This window comes from Harpegnathos saltator, unplaced genomic scaffold, assembly GCF_003227715.2.
Source record: "Harpegnathos saltator strain DR-91 unplaced genomic scaffold, Hsal_v8.6 scaffold202, whole genome shotgun sequence".
Taxonomy (NCBI): Eukaryota; Metazoa; Arthropoda; class Insecta; order Hymenoptera; family Formicidae; genus Harpegnathos; species Harpegnathos saltator.
Genome location: NW_020229987.1, coordinates 1,083,151 through 1,096,489, shown reverse-complemented (window position 1 = coordinate 1,096,489; position 13,339 = coordinate 1,083,151). Strand labels below are relative to the sequence as shown.

Here is a 13,339-nt window from a genome sequence, read left to right as displayed (position 1 = left end):
TCGAGTTTCCGTTTCTTTTTGCTCGCGGCGCGTCTCCCTCCCCAGCCGATTCCCACGTGTCTCGCGCCGGGCGAATTTGGAGCTGCGCTACGCCGGCTGACCCGGAATCCGGCAGCCAGGAAGCAATGAACCTTTGCAGTTCGCGCCTTCGCAGATAGTCGTCCATTTATCCCTCTCTCGCCCTCCCTTTCTCTCTCTCTCTCTCTCTCTTTCTTTCTTTGCCGAGCCGGCTGCACCGCGCCAGTTATATTTAACCGGCCGCTATTTCGACGGCGGCTATTTCCCCCGTGGGACCATTACTGTCTTCTAAGGCGTTCCGTCGCAGACACTCGGCGAGCCATGATAACCGCTCTCGACAGAAAAGGAGAGGAAAATACTCGCGATGAAATACTCGCCGAGAGAAGATGTGAGTCAGTCGGCCTATCATGTCGGACCGGAACATGAGCGTTAAACGAGCTGTCGCGCTCTCGAGCGACATGATCGGGAGCTTCTAAAGTTTCCAGTCGGCGAGTCTCACCGGTTAATCGTGAAAAGCGTCAGTGGCACGCGGCTGAGACGGACGTAGCCGCGAAGGGCGCGTAACACAATCTGTTCGACCGGAGATTGCATTTCGGCCGTCGTATATTTATCGCTCTATTAACTTGCAAGCATACCCCTCGACGTTACGCGGCATGAATCGATCGTGACACGCGTGACACGCCACATGCGGAAATATCGGGCACGATTATTGCGCCAATGATGACGACGACGTGCGCTCGCGCGAGGATTATGGGCGCAGGTCTCAAATGGTGTTCACAGGAGACCCTGACTGTGTCGTCTGCCGACGGATTGGAAGTCGAGCTGCCAGCTCGACCGCTCGAACGGCCAAGTTGACTCGGTGGGAGTACTCATGAAACCGTGAAATATGTGAAACGTCATTGAGTCCGAAAATAAATCGTCACGCATAAAATCTGTTGTTTTTCCGTTAGTCTTCAGGATCGAAGATCCTTTACTTCGTCGCAGACTTATCGAAAGGTGGAATCGATTCGAAATTCGAGCTTTCGAAGAGTCAACGTCGCGCGCGTGAAGACGCCCACTCTATTCGCGAATCCGTTTAGTTGATTATCGTCGTTTTTATTTCTAGAACTATTTTCATCATGCAAGTTCGACTTTTTCGGGTAACTATAGTGTTTAGAAATGAATTTACAATAAGGAGCACTGAATTTTCGTTATTCAGTGAAAAATTCAATTTTCGTCCTTGTACTTCTATTATTTTCATCTTTATATTCTCTCGTCATGTAAATTCTTTTGGCTTCTTCGTCGTTCAGTCGTATTGTTTTAAAATTATTTTGTCAGCCGCTAGATGGCCACGACGCTGCCTCGCTCTCTCGAAGTTAAATGTTGTCACAGCAGCGTATATATGAAAGAGCCTGTGGGACGAAAAGTTAAGACCATGCTCTACAGGATCAGTTCTGTAGTAGGTGTTCGTCTACCTCTTCCCTAACACGGAAGTAGATTCAACCACGATGAGGAGCAAAAGCTCCCTTCCTTGAGCGTGAGGACGACCGAGGTCTCGGGAACTCTCGAAGAACTCGGTCATCGATGATCGTTCGCCTCTTGCACTCGGTGCAAGGGGGAGGGGAAGGGAGTATTCTGAGTGGCCCTTATAAAATTCTCAAAGTTTAACGTTTGTCCAAGAAATGATTCTGGATCCTTCAGCACGATTGAAGAGATCGCTGCGAAGGTGTCGAACTTTGTGCAGAATAACGAACCTTCTTCTAGGAAAGTCTCGGTCCTTTTGTCGACGAACTGTCATCGAAATGAAAGAAAATAACTTTTCATCATAATGCATAATGAAAAGTTCCCATCACGTGCTGCACATGTAGAAGTGCTGAAAACTAAGAAATAGTAATCCTTTGCGGGCAAGAAGGAAGGGAAGGGAATATTCCGAGTCACCCTTAGAAATTCTATTTGTCCGTCATAATCGTTTTTTACTTAACACAGGGCAAGGGAGAGAGGGAATGTTGTCCAATTCGTCGGTAATAAGCAGATGTCGCTCTGCGATTAGACGCGATTAGGTCTCTGCGACTTGTTCCGCGAAGAGAAGATTCAAAGGGATGACTCGCGAATGCGCGACGCTAATTGGGTTACGCCGTTTAACCCGACCGCATCCGCCTGAGAGGGAGAGCCGCGGTCTTAGAATTTCAAATCACTCCGACTCGAGACAGAGCGATTCTCTCTCTCTCTCTCTCTCTTTCTCCCCCCTATTGTCTCGCCGTCGGAGAGAAGCTGGCGCGGCGAACACGAGTCTGCGAGTCGCGAGTCAGCCCCCGCCGCCGTCTCGAAGCGCTGGCCGCTTCACGAATTCATGTGGCGCACTTATGTATTATTCATGGCGCCATGAATTATTATCGAATCGTCGGGACTATGTTGCCCTAGTAGGGAGCACCCTACCGAGGCCGCGTCGCGGCTCGTGACGTTCGTCAGACCGCGCCCAGGTTCTCACCTCTCGCGACTTCCTCGTTAACGTAACAGCTGCCGGGGGGGGCTGCGAGGGAGGCAACCGCCTTCGCCGTGGACGTTGCGAATTTCGACGTCGACTCGAATCTCCCGGTCGTCGGAAATGGCGGAGCGTCGTCTCCTCCGACGAGCCATCGCGAGAACCGCATAGAATGCAACCGCGACCTCGCTGTTTTGCTTATTGTCGTGCGACCGGTGCACACACGAGCGCTATCAGCGCTATCGTCGCACGCACACAGAACCACGGCATAATTGACGAGTGACCGTTCGCCTCGTCCATTACGGTAGATTTGTGCGTCGGAGTGCGTCTCTCTTGTTAACAAGCCTGTTACGGGGAAAAAAATATTTGCCATCGCTTCGCTTGTCTCCTCTAATCTTCGTCAGACCACTTGAAATTGGGTGAAGCTTGTTCGCAAAGGATTACTATTTCTTGGTGATTTGGCATTTCTGTACGTAATGGAAACTTTGAAATTTTCCATCATGATGAAAAGTTAATTATCATTTTGATGCCAAGTCCATCGACAGAAGGGTCGACTTACCTAGAAGAAGATTCGTATCCCTACAAAGTTCGACCATTGCAACGATTTCTCCAACTTTGCGCCATTCAAAGATTAAGGTCCATAATTCCGAACTCTCTTTCGTCACTAAAAGTGGCTTATAGCCAATGAGGAGACTTATAATATTATATAGTCACACTTTTAATGATAAAAGAGGTTCAGAAGGTCTTCTTTCAGATAAGTGAGAATGTTAAACTTTGAGAATTTTTTAAGGGCCACTCAGAATACTCCCTTCCCCTCCCCCTTGCACCGAGTGCAAGAGGCGAACGATCATCGATGACAGAGTTCTCAGAGTTCCCGAGACCTCGGTCGTCCTCACGCTCAAGGAAGGGAGCTTTTGCTCCTCATCGTGGTTGAATCTACTTCCGTGTTAGGGAAGAGGTAGACGAACACCTACTACAGAACTGATCCTGTAGAGCATGGTCTTAACTTTTCGTCCCACAGGCTCTTTCATATATACGCTGCTGTGACAACATTTAACTTCGAGAGAGCGAGACAGTGTCGTGGCCATCTAGCGGCTGACAAAATAATTTTAAGACACTATACGACTAAGCCGAAGAAGCCGAGAGAATTTGCATGACGAGAGAATACAAAGATGAAAATAATAGAAATACAACATCGAAAATTGAATTTTTCATTGAATAACGAAAATTCAATGCTCCTTATTATAGTTTTATTATACTCGTCATTGAATTTTTATTAATTTATTTATTTTATTATTAATAACATACGAGTCTGAACGAGTTTGGTGTACAGTAATTGAGACAGTAGTATAACGAATAAGATTTTCATACAACAGAAAGAGGGAAACAAATTTTTCATCACGTGCATCCTGCAAATTCGCAATTCCTCAGGCAGACCGTGGTATTTCTTTTTTCTTTTTCCGTCAGCGACTGGATGACTGTAGCGTTAATCCGGCTGTCTCATAAAATTCGGACAAACCTCGCGAGCGATATTCTGCCGAACGGAATGAGGAAGCCCCGAACCTACCTACGCATATTAAGATTCCAGTCTGCCGCGGCTGGCGCAGTCTGCGAGCGATAAGATAACGAGGACGGCGTCAGTTAATTAAAATTCGGCGCGCGTTATCGGCCGAGTGCGGGGTCGCGGCAATTTCGACCATCGGGCGATCACGAGAAGATCACGATTCGCGCGTACACACGTGCGCGCGTCAGACTCCTCGTATTCGAGGGCTCGGCGTGCGCGCGGGGAAATAACGAGGGAAACAATTTCAAGATCGACGGCGTGAGTGAAAACTAACAGTCGAGCGCGGACGATCCGGTCCCTCCTATTTTCGTCTCTGACAAGTTTCGGTTAGACTTCGCTTGAGTCAGACGCGAGAGAGCAGCTTCGCTCTCTCTCTCTCTCTCTCTCTCTCTCTCTCTCTCGGCTACTACGTCGGCGTATCGACCTATCGAGCATACATAGCCGGCTCCGACTTGCGCTCGCGAGGCAAGATATCGCTCGATTTGCCGATGCCTGGACCATTCTGCGTCTGATCTGGCGCGTGTACGTGCGAATCCGCGATGCCGGGGAACGCGGGGCGGTTACTTCGATTCTATTCTAGGTTGACCTATAGAGAGAGCGGTTTCTTCCCTGCTGCGTGCGTGCGTGCGTGCGTGCGTACGTGTGTGCGTGTGTACGAAACTCGGTCTGGGGATTGCGCGTCGCGGCTCGGCCGACTCTTCGTTTTCTCCGGGTGGTCGAAATACACCGGCGATAAATTCGGACGCGGCGTCTCGCCGTACGCGGAAGGGATCTGGAAGCCTCGCGCACTTTCTTTCTCTTTCGTTATTCGAGTCGGCCACGTGGAGCGGTCCGGCTCGAGCGCATAGCGCCGCTTCATCGGAAGGTCACGGTAAAAGTTCCCGTTGGCTGCTGCTGCCATTCCGCCTGAAACTCACTACCGAGTCCCGAATTTCGCAGCGAGGATCACGGAGGGGGTGAAACGCGTGAAAATACGTGAAAAATCTTGGCACACGAGACACGGAGTTCTGCGTTCTTCAAACAAAGACGCTCATGAACGTCCGAAAGATAAAGCGCAATCCTGCGAGAGTGCAAAACGTCGCAACGAAAGTCGCGGGATATTCCGATGAATGAAAGCGGCACCCAAGGTGAGGTCAACGAAACCGAGAGTGGCTCCTCGTTGCCAAATGCGCACCGTCTCGCGTAACAACGCGGCCAGATAATCGTTCGGGTTCAACGACACGGCGCTTCGTGAATTTTCGCCGCGAGCTCACGTAATATCGCGGAATTCGGCACAACGGCGTGATCGATCGATCGATCGATACGACGCGACGCGAGCCGACGAGCGAAATCGGACCGTTCGCGCCGTTGCTAATTTCGCTGCGTCGTTGCGTCGTCGGGAAGAAACTCAAGCCCAGGCTCGATCGCGTGGGTTTGACCAATTATCGGCGCGATCTAAGTGACGACCGTGTGAAAAATTAATTCCCCGATTTGTAAATCGAGAGCGGTTATATCAGTTTGGAGATTCGCGTTAAATTGGCGTGTACGCGAGAGAACCTGAACGAGCGGCAACCGGTTTCGATTTCTCGCCCGCATTTTTGCGCCGGCCGCGCGCGCGATGTGATCGAAGCGACCGTTTTTCCTTTTGTTCTTATGGTAAATAATCCGGACCCGCGGATTATTTTATCTCGCGGCAGTTTCTAGTCGCGCGCTCGCGACGACGGGAGAGATGGAGAGAAAGAGAGAGAGAGAGAAAGAGAGAGAGAAATGTTGTGTTTAGTGAGTAGTAAAATTCAGCACGGACGTTTCCGTGCGAGTAACACACGGTTGTTTATACCCGAACGTATCGGCGAGTTATCATCGACGTAACGGATACTTTACGACCTTCATAAAACCTTACGATTCAAGTGAGGGGGGAGGGAGAAGCGACATGTGTTTCCACATTTTTGCCGGATACGATTGCACGCGAGTCGTGATTGATGTACTGCTGAGACCTCGGGAAAAGATGCGCGATCGAAGCGACTTTGGTGGCTCTGTCAATTTCAGAGTTGTTTCAGACTTTGATAATTTTAGAGACTCTTATATAATTTATCGCTTAAGATAAATGTCCCAGTAACCGGACGTTTAAGCGTAGATCGTAAGAAAAATATATAATATTAAAAATAGTTTCGCTACGAATATTTGCATTTATTCGAAAACTTAAGATTCCCTTAGGTAGAGAAAAATGATTTAAAACAATGTATATATCTATTATTAATGAAATATTTACACAAATGATGAAGCGCATTAATGTACCAGTGAGCGGACAGTTGAAATAAGTTACGGCCCGTAATGTTCGGATATAATTTGTCAGAGTATCTGACTACAATTAGAAAATTGGTATGTGTGTAACGGTAAATAATATAAATATAGATGTTACCTCTTAATGAATTAATCAACGATTGCCCATTATTTTTCCAAATCACAGGTGCATACTTATTTAATCAATTTTTATTTTAATACAAAAGTATCAAATTGGATATATTTCTTTTCCAACTAATCGTCAAATATTGAGTTCTTTTTATAATAATTATTACTTTTATTCATTATTGTTGAAATAAATAGTAAATGTTTTTCTTTTCAAAGTGGTCGGATATTGGGATGTGTCCATTGGGCCATCGGGACGTTTATCTTGCTATTATAACTTTAGAAAAATATATTTTTCCTATGGGAAAGAAAGTATGTCGTCACTCAATACTCTTATTTACATCAAAGGACGCGATCGTGTTAAAAAAGTTTAATGACGCGATTATATAAATAAGAACAGTCGAGATTACAGGTGGCTCGTCGCGAATGAAACGTCTCTACGAAACTCTCGTCATACGAATCGTGATCGGTATCACTCACGACATTACTCAACATCGACGTGATCTCTTGAGAAAGGTAGACCGGCTCACAATACTTCGATAAAGTCGATCGGCCTTGCTTCGTACTCTGACAGGACGCGGACTGATGACGGTATGGTAAACGTGACGAGCGATTCCAGGAGCGATCAATCAAGACCATCAGTGACCTCCTCGACCTCCCTGGAGGCGGGACTCACAAAGTCGTGTCCGATCTTTTCCTGATAGTCCCCTCGTACCTGGGAGATAAGATACTGGAAAAGTTCACGACACGTCACGGACGAACGGATGACGCCAAGGGCGCGTCGTGGGTCTAAGACCTCCTTCAGCGCGACACCCTCCTGCGTACCATCTCGTTGTGACGCAATCAAATGCGAGTTAAAAGTGCCGATAATACTGACGGGGCTCGGTCGGTGACGTGACGAATGTTTAGGAAGCCGGAAGACTGGCGATTAGGAATGCAACGATAAATCGATAATATCGAAACATCGATATATCGAGAAACAAATATCGAATATTTATCGATATTTCTTTGTCTCCGATAAAATTGATATATCGCTTTCAATTTTACTCGATATTTCGTATTTTTCAGTCACAGCTCTGGGGACCTTTACGGTTCTACGACCGAGATGAAAATTACAAAAGTGAGTGAATTCACTGGAATATATAGCATTATGTAATTGGTCGATGTCCAGTAAATTCGCTCATTTTCATCATTTTCACCTCGTTGAACCGTAATAGATCTCCTGCTCCATGTATACGGTGATCTCCGGCAAACGACCGCGGTCTATTATATAATATATTTTCCAATAAGAATATGACAATAAATTATATGAAGATAAAAATGTTAAAAGACCTTTGAAAATTTTTCGTGTATACCCTTACACGCATATCCCTATATATGTATACATTTTTCCATATAAATATCGACATAAATATTAATATATTTTTCAAAATTATCGATATTATCGTTATCAATCGTTTTGAGAAATCGTTGCATCCCTAGACACGATCAACCCTCGTGGACGTACAGAGATACGAGAATGACGATGTCGTTCTCAGAATTCTTTTTTCTTTTTGTTTTAAGTTTGAGGAATTTCCTGACATGGAGGAAATATCTCGGTTCGTGTAATGACACCGGAGACCGGAGGAAAACTCGATGACAAAAGAGAATATTTCTGTTATCAGGGCCGAACATTTGAGCTCGTTGAAGAGCCCGCTTGAGACATGACGCATGAAAGCAATTATCGATTAGAATAGATCGAACAAAAAACGGAGTTCTTTTTCGTCTACAGGAGACACTGAATTTTTCTTTCGTTCGACATCGATCTCGATACATGTACATGGCTTTCTTCCTTCGTCCCTCCGAAACACACTGAAGTCGCAATAATAAAGTTATTATTGCCGCGATAAAGAAGATAAAACGCGCGATACGATGTACGTCCGTAACCCCGTCGCGATTTATTCGATGCTGCGAACGTGTACAGATGACGACCTGACCTTGCTGCCTTGTTTGCTTCGTCCTCCATCTCTTTCTCGCCTTCTTCTTTTCGTTCCCTCTCGCGCGCGCGCGCTTCCTCCCTTTCTTTATTACTTTCATTCTCTCTTTCTTTGCTTCTCTTTTCTTCCCACTTATTGATCTCCACTGCCCTCTGACTCGGAGGACCTCCCGTAGGGCCGTCGGTTGTGCCGTTCACTGCGACATCGCCTCTATTGACTGACAGAAACCGAGAGCCATGACGTGTGGTCGTCGGCGTCGAGAATGCGGCTGAAATATCTTCAAGACGCGTCTCGCGGAAACAATATCGTAAAATATATTCGACGACGAGTCGGCACGTAAGCGCCGATGGCGCGTAACTTTACCTCGGCGTCATACTTGCTGCGATCGGCTGCTTCGACGATCGACCACGGCAGTAAAGTGTCGATCTAACCGAAGCTATCTGTAATATTTTCAAAGCTGGCCGGAAATTACGCTGGACTCTTGTTGGTTCGCCGAGTCGAGATACCGAGTACTGAATTATAAAATGCTCCAAACGCACAAGAATGTAAGACATCGTTGTAACGTGTGAGACGAGAGAGCGACGCTTTTGTCGGGGCTGAAAAAGACAGGAGTTTCAGAGCGCGCGCGCGCGCGAGTCGCGTTTAAACCGGTATCGCCAAGGAAAATGCCGCGAGTGTCGCGAGACACACGCGTAAAGTCACGGCGAAGTAAAACTTCCTCGTCCTTGCTCGCGGCGGTTCGAGTTCGACGCACTTGTCTCGGGCTAATCGTCGGGCTAAGTGATCGCGCCACGTTCCAGCAGGTACGTAGACCCGCATAAATAAGGCACTTCTTGTTGTCTAGCGTACCTGCCCGGGGGTTTGCACTTCGCTTAATCGTCCTGCGTATCCTCGCCGGCTGTCCCGGCCGGTGAGCGCGAGTCCATCCGGAACGACGCTCGGCGTCGTAACGCCGCGCGCTCGCAGCCGGCGCGCCGGCTACTTAGGCGCATTAAGGCTAAAGAGTAAAGTCCTAAGTACTAATCAGAGTAAAGTCCTAAGGACTCTTGCCGCCGCCGGGGAATTAACGAATTACCGCGGCAGCTCGCTCGCATACGACTGCCGAGCTTAACCGCGGCGAGTCGACGAGGAAGTCGAGGCGGATAAGAGGTTTCCGAGTGAGAGAGAGAGAGAGAGAGAGAGAGTCGTTGACGGCTGTTCGAACTGAAGGAGCGGGGATCCCTAATGAATAAAGGAGATAAGGAAATAAAGGATCGAGGGTCAGTTTTCGGGAGAGATCGAGCTCGCGCGATCGCAGCGAAATCTATATTGCATTGATATTATTGCCGAGATTATTTTCAATATCCCGCTGCGTCACTCCGAAATTTAGCGCGAGAAATTGGTCGAGCTCCTTCGAGCTGATAGCAGGCAGCCAGCAGGGAATGAAATTAGCCGCTCGAGATAAAATACGCCGCTACGTTTATCTCGCGACGAACATGTTGCTCGGCGTAACTTTCTAATCGCGCGTTCACGCGTTCCGGCAAAAACAACACCGCGAAGGATCCCTATCGCGAAATTAACCGTTTGCCGATGGGTCATTAATCATATTCAACGTCCGTTGCTTCTTGCTGCCGCGCGGGAGCGCTCTTTCCTCTTTTCCGCGCGCTTTTAATTGATCGCTCGGAATTACTGTAATCGGCAGTCGTTGACAAACGTTATCTGCTACTGATCGCTTCGTCCCCCCCGCGCGTTCCTCGCGTAATTGGAGGTAAATTGACACGCCGTGATAAAACCTGGAGTCGACTTGCTCGGGAAAAATGCCGTCGAGTCGAGTCACGACTGAGGAGAGTCTGTCCATTCCCCGCGCGCATTTCGCGTCGCGCCGATCACGTGCGCGCCCAAAATCGGCCGATTCCGCGTCTCTCGCACTTTCCGCCGACTCCGGGACACCCTGTATTGCTTTCCACGAGCTTTTTCCCCGTTACATTCCAGCTTATTCCGCGGCGCGGTAACACCGCCGGCCGGCCGGCCGGCTTAGAAGCTGTAAAACTAATTACCCGCGACGGAAGGAAGAAAGGCCTGCGTCCCGCAGCCGGACGCGAATTCTTCGTTCGTTCTTTGCGGCTATCACGGTGCGGACTGTGCGCGCGAATGAGAGAGCCCGGCACGTCGCTCGCGCGATAATTGATTCGACGGCCCCGGCGGAGCGTGCAAGTACCGTCGCTAAAAGCGCGCCATTAATGGCACGAAATGAAGCGCGGGTTCCTCCTAAAAATAGATTTCACGGGATTTCATCTGGTCGGGACCGGTTGACGGCCGTCGCCGCGCCAATGAGGACGTCTTCGTGCGTACCTCTCTCCTCCGCCCTCTCGGCACATTGAAAAACACGAAAGGAAGTTTTAGGCATCGTGAGGAAATCGTCTGCTCGACGTCGCCGTTCGATTCAATGTTGCGTTTTACGAGACGCGCTTGTCCAAAAACACGTTTTACGAGACGTTTCGCGTCTGAAAAAGCGCGCGAACTTGCTTCTACGATCAGCGAGCGTTCAGTTTGCCCGAACACATCGGGGCGCTCAATGTATCCGGGTCATTAAGGATAAGATAATCATTCATACCGGATTCTTAGATCAGCGATCATGAGTCGATGAAATCAGCCTGACGTGCGTTGCGCTTTCAGCCACGGAATGTATCTAGTTATTAAGAAATCGTACGCTGCATATAGCGATGCATCTGAAGAAAAGGATTCGACAAAAAATTACAAATACAGAGTCATCAGTTGCAGGTAGTTTATCTTTGTCGCTTAACCAGCGGAGAATAATTTATTCGACAAATTTGCTCGCCGGCAATTTACACAACGCGCTCTCACGGCCCGTGAGTTGCATACGAAGACTCACGCGTGGCGAAACGTGTCCCATTTTCCCCCCAAGTCTCTCCCTCCGAGATCGAGAGAGAGAGAGAGAGGGAGAGAGAGAGAAAGAGAGAGAGAGAGAGAGAGAAACCATCTCTCTTGAAAGGTGAGACTCACCTGGATGAAGTCCGCAACGGCAAGACCGACTCTATCCAATCGCCGCGCGGCCATTGTCGGAAGATCCGACGAGATCGGATAGTCTCGTCGACCATTTTATTGATAAAATCCAAGGCTCCCGACAGAGGAAGGCTTTCCATAAACGCGGCTCGGATGGCAGTCTCATGAAATAGATGCGAGCCACCGACTCGCCAGGTCGAGGAAGAGAGAGAGAGAGAGAGAGAGAGAGAGAGAGAGAGAGAGAGAGAGAGAGAGAGAGAGGAATCAATGAGACGCGAAGGACGAGATCGATGTGGGCGGCACCTTTGAGCGGACGACGAAGGGTCCGCCAAGGTAGCGCGGCATGCATCATCATCCTCCTAACCCCTTGCTGCAGCCCTCCCTCCTCGGCAATCGAGCAAGTCGATAAACCCCCGGCGCTCCTAATCAGAACCGCGGCCTCGTCGGTGGTATCTCCGCTGCGTTATCCCCTTTATTTGTCGGATGATCTATCGCGGTAATATTGAAAAATGGCCGCCGTCGACGACAGATCCGGAGAGATACATAATATATGACGAGTCTCATTGGGATCGTCGGGGCTTTTCGAAGGGATTACAAAGATCGGTGCTAGCGTCCTGTTTCGAGACGGAGAGAGAGCGAGAGCGAGCGAGCGAGAGAGAGAGAGAGAGAGAGAGAGAGAGGAGGGGAGAAGGGCTTAACACGGAGTCGATCGTCGCAGTGGGGAGGGCGGGGAAGAGACACGACGGCGCGACGGCGACGGGGTTGCCGACGTCGTCGACGTTATTGAGCGGGACGGTGAGTCGCGGGCGGCTCGTTAAAGCACCGGTGGCTTCCGCGGGACTTGCCAGATTGTATCGCTCGACGAGACTCAGGACGGCGTATTAACTTCGATCCATCGATCGGGGCGAGAAGCGTCGTCGAATCGGCTAATAATCCGCGGAGTGACGCGGCCGATCGACAGCGGCGCGGATCGATCTCGCTGCGACGAGAGCCCTTGTCTTGTCGTCATTCTTATCCTCGCCCCGACGGCCACCGACGGCGGCGGCGGCGGCAGCCGGACATCGCGGGCAATTCGCTAAGCCGCGTGGAAGTCGCGGCGAAGAGAGTGTCTTCGGGGGCTTCGCCGGCGCCCGCGGCCAGAACGACAAGAACCGGCGAGAACGTAAAGATCTCGCGCCGATTATTGTCACGCCGTCGCCGCGCGGTAAGTTCTTCCTGTCGAACGCGATCGCGAGGGACGAAGTCGCGAGGCCGCGGGAGGAGCGGCGCGTCACGCTCGTTCGCGGACGACGGCGACGGTGTGTCTTGCGATTTTCTTCGCGCGTCGCTGCGACGAAACAATAATCGATTATTATCGTGTGCGGCAATTGCACGTACGGTTATGAGAGCGGGTTTCGAGACGCCGCCGGGACCGATACGCTTTCTCTCCTCTTCTCCTCGGCGAGGATCTCGGCGGAAATCGATTCGCGATTCGCCCGAGGGTTGAATAAATAACTTGGGGAAACTGTGAAACTTTTTTACCCGAGACGTTAGTCTCCGATAAGTGGGACTACGTTTGTCGCGCGTAGTTTTGTATGCGATCGCGGTCTCCTTCGGGCTAACCGCGACGTCGGCTTGGAAGTGAGTGATTGCCGACGAAAACGACGCTCTCTCGCGAGGATGCGCGTGATCGAAGGGACCGCGGGGATTTCACAGCGGTGTCTCGCGCGATTTAGCAAAGCGGACGCGAGGTTACGGAGCCGGAGCGTCGGCTCATAAAAACCGCGAAAGTAGATACGTGCGCTGCTGGAGAAACTAGAGTTACTCAGGGAGCCGAGAGGTCGTTGAGTAATTTTCAGGCCGCAGCACTCGGCGAGTGGAATATAACGAGATAGGCAGTCTCTCTCTCTCTCTCTCTCTCTCTCTTGAAAAGAGAGACATCGAACTCGAGCC

General features: G+C 49.7%; 1 protein-coding gene and 2 non-coding genes across 3 annotated transcripts in view; 1 reads left to right on the top strand and 2 right to left on the bottom strand.

Annotated features, from left to right (window-relative positions):
- The window catches only part of LOC105186507 (serine/arginine repetitive matrix protein 2), a 123,811-nt gene that overhangs the window by 76,821 nt on the left and 33,651 nt on the right, over positions 1–13,339 (bottom strand). The gene's annotated exons all lie outside the window — the stretch shown is intronic.
- Positions 1,427–1,641, top strand: LOC112588369 (small nucleolar RNA U3). The gene has a single exon (XR_003112810.1). It is a non-coding gene; the product is annotated as a small nucleolar RNA U3 (small nucleolar RNA).
- LOC112588371 (small nucleolar RNA U3) lies at positions 3,271–3,483 on the bottom strand. Its single transcript, XR_003112812.1, has one exon. It is a non-coding gene; the product is annotated as a small nucleolar RNA U3 (small nucleolar RNA).